Source organism: Humulus lupulus, chromosome 6 (assembly GCF_963169125.1).
Source record: "Humulus lupulus chromosome 6, drHumLupu1.1, whole genome shotgun sequence".
Taxonomy (NCBI): Eukaryota; Viridiplantae; Streptophyta; class Magnoliopsida; order Rosales; family Cannabaceae; genus Humulus; species Humulus lupulus.
This window is the reverse complement of record NC_084798.1, coordinates 75,549,162-75,560,838: the sequence shown is the minus strand read 5'-3', so window position 1 is coordinate 75,560,838 and position 11,677 is coordinate 75,549,162. Positions and strand designations below refer to the sequence as shown.

General features: G+C 36.6%; 1 long non-coding RNA gene across 1 annotated transcript; it reads left to right on the top strand.

Annotated features, from left to right (window-relative positions):
- The first annotated feature begins 403 nt into the window (after window positions 1-403).
- On the top strand, window positions 404-3,532 carry LOC133784080 (uncharacterized). The gene is made up of 3 exons (XR_009871116.1): window positions 404-505; window positions 639-706; window positions 3,212-3,532. It is a non-coding gene; the product is annotated as an uncharacterized LOC133784080 (long non-coding RNA).
- The last annotated feature ends 8,145 nt before the right edge of the window (window positions 3,533-11,677 follow it).

Below are 11,677 nucleotides of genomic sequence, written 5' to 3'. Positions count from 1 at the left end.
CACTACAAAATACTTAAATTTTTTGTTGAATGCATCAAGGTGCATGGTAGGTAGTGATGCACCCAAGTAATTAAGTGTGTGCAGGTGCATGGTTGCATGGTGGACTTGCATAGAATTTTCTACACACTTTTAATTTCTTTTATTAGGATAATTTTAGTTAATTAAAATGAAGAAAAAAAATAATATGAAAGTTAAGAAAGGGGAAAGAGTGGACGGCAAGGGTGAAAAAAGGGGAAAGGATTTGTCTCATTTATTTTTCTTCAATCAAATAAAATCAAAATAAAAGAAAATAAGCAACAAGAGGAAACTTACCCTTTTTTTCATTAGGCTATTAATTGCCTTAGGTTAGATAAAGAGGGAAGAAAGAAAAGAAGAGCCAATTTGGCTCCTTGGGACCGACGGCTAGAGAGAGAGAAAGAGAGGTTGCGTGAAAGAGAGAGAAGGAGAAAGAGAAAGAAAGAAGGAGAAGGAGGAGAAGAAGAGAGGAGGGATTCAAAATCCATAGGTATGGCCCTTTGTGTTTTGTTTTGATTCTTAAGATTAGGTTATCTCCTCAATACTAAGTGTTGATCTTCCTCTTCTCTTGTTCTTTTGGGATTTTGGCTTGTTTGGTCTAATGATTTGGTGATGATGATAAGGTGTTGGAGGCAAGCAAACAAGAGGGTGACCATAGTTATTTTGAGTTCTTTGATTTCTATAAAAGAAGGTAATGGAACCTCTATCCTTGAAATGGTTCTTATTGTTGTTGTAATCTTTTGATATATATACTCACAGTATGCGTGTATTTGATTGATTGTTGATGTATGGTGTTATGTCAATCTCTTGTTATGAATATTTGTTTTGATCTTAAAATCATGAGCATGGTGGTATTGTTGTTATGATACCTAGGGTTTTCCCTATGATTTGATGCTATGTTTGGTTTGGCTTAAATGTTCCATCTATAAGCATGCAACAATTTTGTTGGTTTTGGCTAGGAGAGTTTTGGCCTAGGGGTGATTGCTCAAGCATGTTAGTTTCATCTTTATGTGTTCATGTCAAATGCAATCTTAGAAACATAATAGGTTGTTTGTAAGATTTTAAATGGTTTCCCTTAAAAGATGTTGATAGATACATGGTAGGTTTCATGTGAAAATAAATGAGGATTTTGGTATTTTATGTGTATGTTCAAGAGGGTTTCGGCCTAGGGGAGATTATTGATGCAAGTTGGTCAATTTGTTTGATGTCACCTACACTCATTAGAAACATTAATTTGGAAAAATCAAAGGAATTGTCTTAAATCTTTTATAAATTGGTGTATTGGTAATACATGAAAATTCATATTTGAGTTTTGAAAGCATGAGTTTGAAATGAATTTTATTATGAATATTCTTGCTAATTTGTATATAAATTGTATGAAATATGATGAAAATAATGATTTGCATGCATAAATATTTTTGCAAGTGCTATGATGACTTTATGAAATTAATAGGGTATTTTAATTTACATTAAAATGATATTTTTACTCAAATAAATATCTACATTTTTTATTATTTCATAAAGAAAATATGAGTTTTAATTCCAAGATGGTGATTTTTTAGGGTATATTTTGTTGCTGGAAGTTTTGGAAAAATTATGAAATGTCTTTTAAATGAAGGGAAGTTTGCGTGTTGTTAAAATAATATAATACCCTAAACTATGTATATATTCTAAATGATATTTTAAATGTAACATTGAATGCTCACATTTTAATAAGTATGGTTTTCTTTATTTTAATTAAGAAAAATGTTGAGTTTAGCTTCACTTGTAATTTTTAAAACAAAATAAATGGTGACTGAAAGTTTAGTTTAATAAATTAAAAATAATTATTTTGGTTATCACATATGAGTTACACTACATAAATTAAGCCTTGAATAAAACAAGCAAAAATATATTTTTCTCACACTTAAATTATATTTTTCTCACATCAAATCTTGTAATTTTATTAATTTAAATAAAGTATTATTTTCTACAGGAAACATGATATTATAAGAACCTTAGATAATTTCAAGCTTTTGTTATTTTCTATGCAGTTTAAAAATAATAAATGAAATTATTTTATTTTTTTAAAAATGGCTAAATAAATTATTTTTATGTAATAAAAATAATTTTTTAAGAGATTTAATCAACTTAGGAATTTAAAGGAAATAAATAATGGTGAGGAAATTATGTTACTAAATTTTTATTTTAGAAAGGTTAGAATTAAGCGTGTAGAAATTATTGTTTTTAACGTCACTTTTTAACAACGCTCCCACGTATGCATGTCACATGCAAATGCACTTTTATGTTAAAAAATATGTCTATTTTTCAACCATATAATTTTGACTTAAATACCATGCATTGATAATAGGTAGGATTGACATTATTCTTTTGTGATTCTATGTGAAAAATGTGCATGTTTGGAAATTATGTGTAAATTGCACCATGTGTGCATGCACACATGGGATATGTGAGTTGAGCACAAGAAAATCTTATGTGGTGCTAAAGAATGCTATTTGATTATGGTTATAGGCTCGTTATGAAGTTTGTGCAATTTTTGTTTTGTTCGGACTTGAGGTAAGGAAGTTAGATAGAATTCTATTTATTTACGTTATGAACGTTAAGATGAGTTTGTTTGAGGTTAAATGTTATGTATGATGATGAATCATGTGATATGAAGTATGAAATGCTATTTTGAGATGATATGATGAATTTGATGTATTATGTATTTCCTTTGTGTTGATATGACTGGAATGCATGTGTTTTGTATGTTGTATGAAAAAGCAAATGGTTGTTAGCGTGTTGAACACGACACGACAAAGGGGTGACTAAGGATATAAAGACATAATCCGAGTTACTAAGGATATAAAGACGTAACTCATAGGGCGGACGCGCCGAGGTTATTCAAGGACCAGAGCCTCCTGTTTACCTCAAGATTTAACATGGAGAAGAGAGGGGGCCATGTTCACAAAGACATGATGATGATGATGTTTATGATGATGATGTTTGAATATGTTAATGATATTTGATGCATGATAATGATGTATGATGTATGACGATTACACTTTTTTATGATGTATGATGATGACGTTAAGTACGATGTATATGATGTTGTAGGAATCTTACGATATGATTATACTTTGTTGTGTTTATCTTTGTTTGTTGTTTGTACTTCCTTACTGGGCTTTTAGCTCACCCCCTTAGTTTCCCCTTTCAGGTAATAAATAGGGTTTCTCTTTGGCACGCGTGGTGATGTGGGGAGTTCCGACGTCAGAGTGTGTATCCTATGGGCGAGCAAACGATCAGCTTAAACGCCAATTTTAAAGAATGATGTTATGTTTTATTTTGGTTTCATAACTTATCAATGAGACTTGAATTATATATTTATTTTTAAAAAAATGTTGCATGAGAACTCTTATTTTATTTTAAACTACTGGGCCCAACTTGCATGTTTTAGCAAGGACCCACTGAAATTTTCATATTATAAGAGGTTTTCTTTTATAAGTTTATGAGCATGGAAATGTTTTACAAAGTATTAGTCTAGGGAATTTTACAAATGGTATCAGAGACGGTCGTCCATGTTTCCAAGGACCCTCCCCATACAAGCTAAAGACGAGAAAATCTCACCTCATCGCGTCTTAAGTATTTGTTCTATATGTTATTGTTTATTTCTGTTTATTTTTAATTTTATAGTTTTGTTACTGCAGTATGACCCCTACGATTGGAGGATTGCGGTGTTGAAAACTATGGCGGTGGTTTACGATTGTATTCAAGGAATCATGAACTAAAGAGGAGCATTGTTATGGCCTATAGAGCAATACTGGGTGTTAAGGGAAGCACTGTCGGTGTATCCCGAGGCCCTTCTCCAGTTCGCTATGTCATGGCACGACATCATTCAAGATGACTTGGACTTTAACACCTTCAAGTACGTGATCTACGATCTTATGGACAATCATAAGAGAGTGTGGATGGCGTCATTCAGAATGCTATGGTTTAATATGTTTCCTCTTGCAAACTCTAAATGGTGTGGATTTGGAATGTATGATTTTGACGAATATCTATCAAACAATTATGCGATTTGTTCTCTCTTATGATTTTCTTTTGGTTCCTTAGAATCTCATAATGTCGATAAGAGGATGAAGAGGCAAGGTAAGAGGAGGAGGTTGAGGAAAGGGTGTCTCCACAAGATCTAAGACCATGACAACTCCTAAAGTAGGAATGCCATCAGTCCAACCTGCAGCCCCAGCTGCACCAACTGTGGATCTGGCCCCAGAGGTAGCAAGGTTAAGGGAACAACTAAGGCTGAGAGATGAGGAATTAGCACATGCTAGGCAAGTGCCCCAAGTGCCTCAAGTACCAATGGCACAGCCTCAGCCACCGACAACACCACCTGCACCACTACCTGTGACTTATGGGTTCAAGCCAGTTTATGAACGTTTCAAAAAGCAAGCCCTACCGACCTTTGAAGGGAAAGTTGATTCCATGGTGGCGGAATATTGGTTAATATTAGTGGAGGCCATCTTCAATCGTATGGAGTTAAATGATCGCCAGAGAATTTCATGTGCAGCTCACTTGCTTATGCCGGATGCGTGGATATGGTGGGATGTAATTAAACAGACTCGAAACCTAAATACCATGACTGTGGAAGATTTTGTTCAGGCTTTTGGCAAGAAGTATTATGGTGTGGCCGTGTTAGCAACCAAAGTAGATGAGTTCATGACTTTGGCTCAGGGAAATCTATCTATCATTGATTATGCATTGAAGTTCGATAGGTTAGCGAAATTCGTTCTGAGGTTGTACCAACTAAAGCTCTGTGAGTCCAAAGGTTCATGAGGGGACTCAAGCCTATGATTTCTAGGGACATTAAGATGACCAGTGTTGAAATGTTCGGTTATGCTGAAGTACTAGATAGGGCACTTGAGGTAGAATACTTGGAGGATTGGATATGGAAGAGCAGTGCTGCCAGAAGAGAGGCCAGTCAAAACATGGGCTTCAATGAGGGAAACAAGAGGAAAGCTAATGAAGGGCATAATAGTGGCACTGAAAAGAGATCGAGACCCCCACCACGAATAACAACAGTCACAACACTCAGAACAACCCTAACAACCGCAACAGTAACTATAATGATCAAAACCGTGGGAATCATCAAAACAATAGAGTAGAGCACTCCAGCTGTCCTAAATGCTCGAAAAGACACCCAGGAGAATGCCAGGCTGGCACCAACAAATGTTTCAAGTGCAGTCAGGCAGGACATCTGAGAAAAGATTGCCCACAATGAAAAGCGGGACAGAATAGGAACAGCAATCTGGTGCCAGCACGGGTCTTTGCCTTAACCCAGAATGAAGCAGCCAACAATAATACCGCAGTCACAGGTCAGCTCCCTATATTTAGTATGATGTGTAGAGTCCTTATTGATTCTGGAGCGACTCACTCTTATATTTCCATGAATATGATTGATAAGTTGGGTATGCCTTATTAACTGTTTGAGCATGGTTTTAGTACAATGTTACCGTCGGGAGACATGATGTTGTCAACTAGTGGTTACCGTCAACACCTATAACAATAGAGGGCAGGGAATGCCCAACAAACCTTGACTATGATATCATACATGGCATGGATTGGTTATCCAAACATGGAGCGTCGATTAACTGTCGGAAGGAAACTGTGGAGTTTAGACCAGAAGAAGGGGAACTCTTTTGTTTTAAGGAGAATTAGCGGGTTTTTGTACACCCATAATATCGACACTGGAAGCACGAAATATGATGCAACATGGTTATTCGACATTTCTGGCTAGTGCGGTGGATAAATCCAAGGAAACAGAGTTGAAACCAAAGAATGTTCATATTGTTTGCGAGTTTCCAAAAGTGTTTCCCAAGGAATTACCAGGATTACCCTCGGACAGAGAAATCGACTTTGTGATCGAACTTGCACCAGAAACAACCTCGATCTCTAAAGCTCCCTATCAAATGGCACCTGCAGAGTTGAAGGAACTCAAGATCTAGCTACAGGAATTGTTGGATAAGGGGTTCATAAGACCTAGTCATTCGCCATGTGGAGCACCTGTCCTATTTGTGAAAAAGAAGGACGGGAGCATGAGAATGTGCATCGATTACCGAGAACTCAATAAGGTCACCATTAAGAACAAATATCCTTTGTCGATGATGGATGGACTTTTTGATCAACTAAAAGGGGCAGCAGTATTCTCAAAGATTGATCTACGATCCAGGTATCATCAGTTAAAAGAAAAGGAGGGAGACATTCCGAAGACGGCTTTCATAACTCGATACGGGCACTTTGAGTTCCTAGTGATGTCTTTTGGACTCACTAACGCTCCAGCAACATTCATGGACCTGATGAATAAGGTATTTAAGGACTATTTGGGCAAGTTTGTAGTAGTGTTCATAGACGATATCCTTATCCACTCAAAGACTAAGGAGGAGCATGAGGAGCATTTGAGGTTGACCCTAAAAAGACTACGAGAACATCAGTTATACACCAAGTTCTCAAAGTGTGAGTTTTTGTTGGAACAAGTAACTTTCCTAGGGCATATAGTGTCCAAGAATGGGATAGCAGTAGATCCATCCAAGAACGAGGACATTAGGGATTGGCCCCAGCCAAAGAATGCCTCAGAGGTTCGAAGCTTCTTAGGATTGGCGGGTTATTATCTGAAATTTTTTTAGGGTTTCTCAAAGATCTCCACCCCATGACCCATTTGACCCGCAAACATCAGAATTTTGCATGGACCGAGAAATGTGAAGAAAGCTTTTATACCATGAAGGATACGTTGACTTTGCACCTATCCTTTGTGTTCCCACAGAGGGCGGGAAATTGGTGGTGTATTGTGACGCATCAATGAATGGCTTAGGGTGTGTGTTGATGCAGAATGGGAAGACGGAAGATTATGCTTCCAGACAACTCAAGGACTGTGGGCAACGATATCTCACTCATGATCTTGAGTTGGCAGCAGTGGTGTTCGCACTAAAGATATGGAGACATCACCTATATGGGGACAAGTGCAAAATCTACACTGACCACAAAAGTCTAAAATACTTCTTCACGTAGAAGGAACTGAATATGAGGCAGTGAAGGTGGTTGGAATTAGTAAAAGACTACGATTGTTAAATTCTATACCACTCGGGCAAGGCTAATGTGGTTGCTGATGCATTGAGTAGGCAGGGACATGGGAGTGTCTCAGCATTGAATATAATAGAGATGCCTCTTCAGATGGAGATTATAAATGCCGGCATTGAACTTGTGACAGGAGGCCTAGTCAACCTCACGTTCAATCTTCCTTATTGGAACAAATTAGAGAAGGACAGAAAAGTGGATGAAGCCCTAATGAAGCAAGAGGCTTTGGTACAAGAAAGTGGTATGTACCAAGACCTTATGGCGCTGTATTGGTGGCCTAGAATGAAGAGGGATATTGTTGAGTTTGTTGTCAGATGCATAACATGCCAGCAAGTCAAAGCAGAAAAGCAAAGACCAGCACGGTTACTTCAACCGCTTTACATTCCAGAATGGAAATGGGAGGATATAGCAATGGATTTTGTGGTAGGAATACCCAAGACCACAAAGCAGCATGATTCTATTTTGGTAATAGTGGATAGGCTCACTAAGTCTGCCCATTTTCTACCAGTTAAGACTATTTACTCGACAGACCAATATGCAGAATTATATGTGAGTGAGATAGTGAGACTTCATGGGGTTCCAAAGTCAAAAATTTCCGATCAAGAGTCAGTGTTTACATTGAACTTTTGGAAGGGACCACAGAGAGCTATGGGAACAAGGTTAAAGTTTATCACTGCATTTCATCCTCAGACCGATGAGCAGTCTGAGAGAACTATACAGATTCTTGTTAGGAAAACTTATATAGGATCTTTATTTATTTTCATGTAGATCTAATATTAAAAAAATTAATATGAGATAACCTAGAACATGTTTCTAAATTTGAATTCAAGGAGAAATAATGATAAGAATACTTACATTATACGCAGCGGAATGAATGAGTCATTCCTTCAGTTTCTCTAACATTTGTATCCTTTTTGTCGCAGAGTATTACCAAGAAACTGAACCGATCTTCAATTTTCTTCACAGCCTTCCAAAGTTTCCTTAAATCACCTAGACTAGAGTGGGCAATTCTCAACACATGAGATAGATACATAGAGAATAAGAATAGAAGAGAAAAATTGAGGCTTAGAAAAGACTTATGTTTAGAGAAAATCTAAAACCTATCAGAAACTTGTGTTTTGACTTTTCTCTTAACACTCCTTTTATAGACTCTATTAGGTCATTTATTTAATTAAAAATCAAGAAAATAATAGCCAATTAACAACCTTAGGTCGAAATTATCATGGGCTTTAGGCCCGTGAAATTTCTCATTTGATTATAAGCCCATTGGACTTAAAATCAATGCATGTATTATTTTCTATTGATTTAAGTAATTAAATAATTATTTAAATTCTTTATCAAATTAATTATTTATAATTTGAACCTTGATGTAAACTTATTTATTAATTTAGATACCAATTTATCTTTATTAATAAATCTACCCTTATTTCTCTTTTCTTCTCAAAATTGTATAACTCTGTGAAACTATCCAAAATTGACATTGTCAACTTTGATAATTCTAATTGATAATTAAATCAATTAATTGAGACTATCTAGATGATTTTATCCAAGGTACAATGGGGACCATGGGCCTATTAAATCAAGCTTCAATAAGTTATCATAAATCTAACAAATAAATTTACTAACTTATTAATTCCTCGTGACTCCACTAAAGACTCGGAATTGCACTCTTGAATTCATAGAACGCTCTATAACAAATATAGATACGCTATTAATTATCCATTGTTACAACCATAATTATCACTCAGTCCTCTATAGACGGTCTACAATGAGATGGGGCTAAAATACCATTTTACCCCTCATTGTATTTTATCCTTAAAACACATAGTTCCTTGTAAATGATATTTCAGTAAACTAATTTAATTACTAAAATGAGATCTCTATCATTTAACACCTTGAACCAAACTAAAAGGAAACCATCGTTTCACTTCTTCATTAGAAGCTATAGATGTTCATATCTATGGGCTAGTCCGTAGGGCAAGCTGGTAACGAACAAGTAAAAGAACTCAAATAATACAATTAGTTAGAATACTAACCACTCAGAATTGAGATTGAATTGACCTATGGTAAACTATATGATATGATTAGAGTAGATAATAATGGTATGTTTACTTATCCTATCAACTATCAATATTGGTTCAGTCCAATGTAACAAATACATATGATCTTATCTACTTTGCTAATGTTCTGGAAAGAACATAACACTATAATGTGTAAGTAGATCATATCGTAGATTGGCAAGTCAATGTAAATCCTGTGCACTGACTAATCTTAGGACTAACTTATTTTGAACATGTAATCATATTTATATTCCACTGTGATTACGTCACTATAAATACGATTAGTTATATGCTCGGGACTTAATAGAAGTTTATATTAAACAAATAATCATGAAAATAAAACATGTGAGAAAAGTGATTGACCAAGTCAAAAATGATTTTGTAACGCCCTGGTTACTCCAAGACAGTTATCATGAACTTTGAACCATGCTTAACTCGCTAATCGAGTTCTTTGGTTATAAACATGCATCTAGGTGTTATTAATAGGTTAAGGTGAAAACCAATCAAAAGGAAAGGTTATGTTTTATTCAAAACATAAAACTGTTCATGGGCCCATAAAAGTGTTTACAAGTTATTTACAATTCAAAATGGTCATTACAATACAAAAGTTACAACCCACCGACCTATGCGGCAAAAATAGGGTTAACCTCTAGTTCCTATGAGAAACTCCTTGGTCGTGGTGGTCAAACGGTCGCATATGTACACATCGCCACCTAAGCTCTACAACTCAAGGATGGGTGAGATTTTCATTCCCTTTACCTGCACCACATAGCACCCATGAGCCAAAGCCCAGCAAGAAAACTCAATACTGTATATAAATAATATCAAACGATGATCGTGATAATCATCGAGGACAATATAGTCCTAAACTGATGAGTGACAGATGTTGTAAGTCACTAATGTGGGATTTCGCCCCCTTTACAAATAAGTGATCAAGTCACTAGCTTTAACAGGATATGTGGCTGATGAGCGAGTCACCAATATACACCAAGGGAGTGACCATGGAGTCACTACTGTGGGTTCCCTACCCTTATCCATGTGACGATAGGCTCACTTGGGCCTTCTAGCCCTAGCTCTGAGTAACTTGTCATAGAACTAGGCAAGCGCTTTTAGTTTTCATCGAACTTGGGGTCGGTCCGACATTAATGATCGTGGTGAGTCATTCAATGCAGATGTCGATTAGATCTAATCTTTCATCGGCTCTGTGTTCATGACGCTTATGCCGCTTCTGACTCTTAGGTCAGTAACATACGACCAGTGCTCAAAACTACTGTCGAACTTGACTAGTAAGTCACAGCTTCACAGCGAGTTCTAACACCATTGTCGATTCTGACTGGTAAGTCAGTTCCATTCACAAGTAAGCAAGATTTACTAAGCGTTTGATATGCAATCCATGTCAACATTTAAAAACTCAACATGCCTCAATAATAACCATGCATGTCACATATGGGGCGCAGTTTTCTTACCTCTGGTTCGAGCGAGAAATAGTAAAAGAAGGACCCTTGAGAACGATCGACCTTTTGATTCCTTAGCAGTTACCTAGCCATAACCAATTATAACCTCCATTAATGAAAATCAATAATAATAGGATCTTGACCTAAACCTCACTCCCAAGACCCAGAATTGTACCCAAACAGTGAGTAGATTCGATCTCAAGCCTTAAGGATTGAAACCCCGAGCCAAAAACTCTTAAAAATGCCTGAAACGGGAATCTGATGGAACAGGGTAGCACCCCAGCGCTACCCCACTAGCGCCCCAGCACTCAACACAGAAAAGGCACCCCTGAGTAGCGCTGTAGCACCCCTTAGTGGGCGTTGTAGCGCTACACCCAGCCAGAAAATGCCCTGAACCTTCTCCCTTCGACTCCACCATTTCTAACTTGAACCAAAAGCTTCCCAACTTAATTTTAAGTCCTAAATGAACCCAAAAATCATCCCCACATGTCCTAGGCATCACAACCCCAAGAACCCTAGCCAAAAACTCCCATCAATTCCCCTCAACTAATCAAGAAAACCAAGTTGAAAACTATAGCAAAAACATAGCAAAGCTAGAGTTTTAATGGCTAGAAACTTACCCCAAGCTCATATTAGGACCCTCTTCAATAGTGGAACATAATCACAAGCCCTCAAGATCCATTTCCCTAGCTTGAATTCTCAAGAACAGCTCAAAAATCACAAAGAAAAAGAGAAATAAAATAGGTACGGGAAGAATGTTTTGATACTCTGTTTTCCAACCTTCTACAGCCTTCAATGGCTTAAATATAACATAAGGGTGAAATGAAATTTTTTCCCCTAGGTCATTTAAAGGTTTCTAAAGACTCCCAAGAGTAAAATTGTTATTTCCCGCCTATTTCGTTAATCATAATTAACACCCTCCAGTTCCCGTTATTCTCGAAATTCTCAAATACCAATAATTCATATCATGTTACCCTTTTATTCTTGGCAACGCTCTAATCACCAAAATACCCCGAGTCTCATCCCAAGCCCTAAACTTAA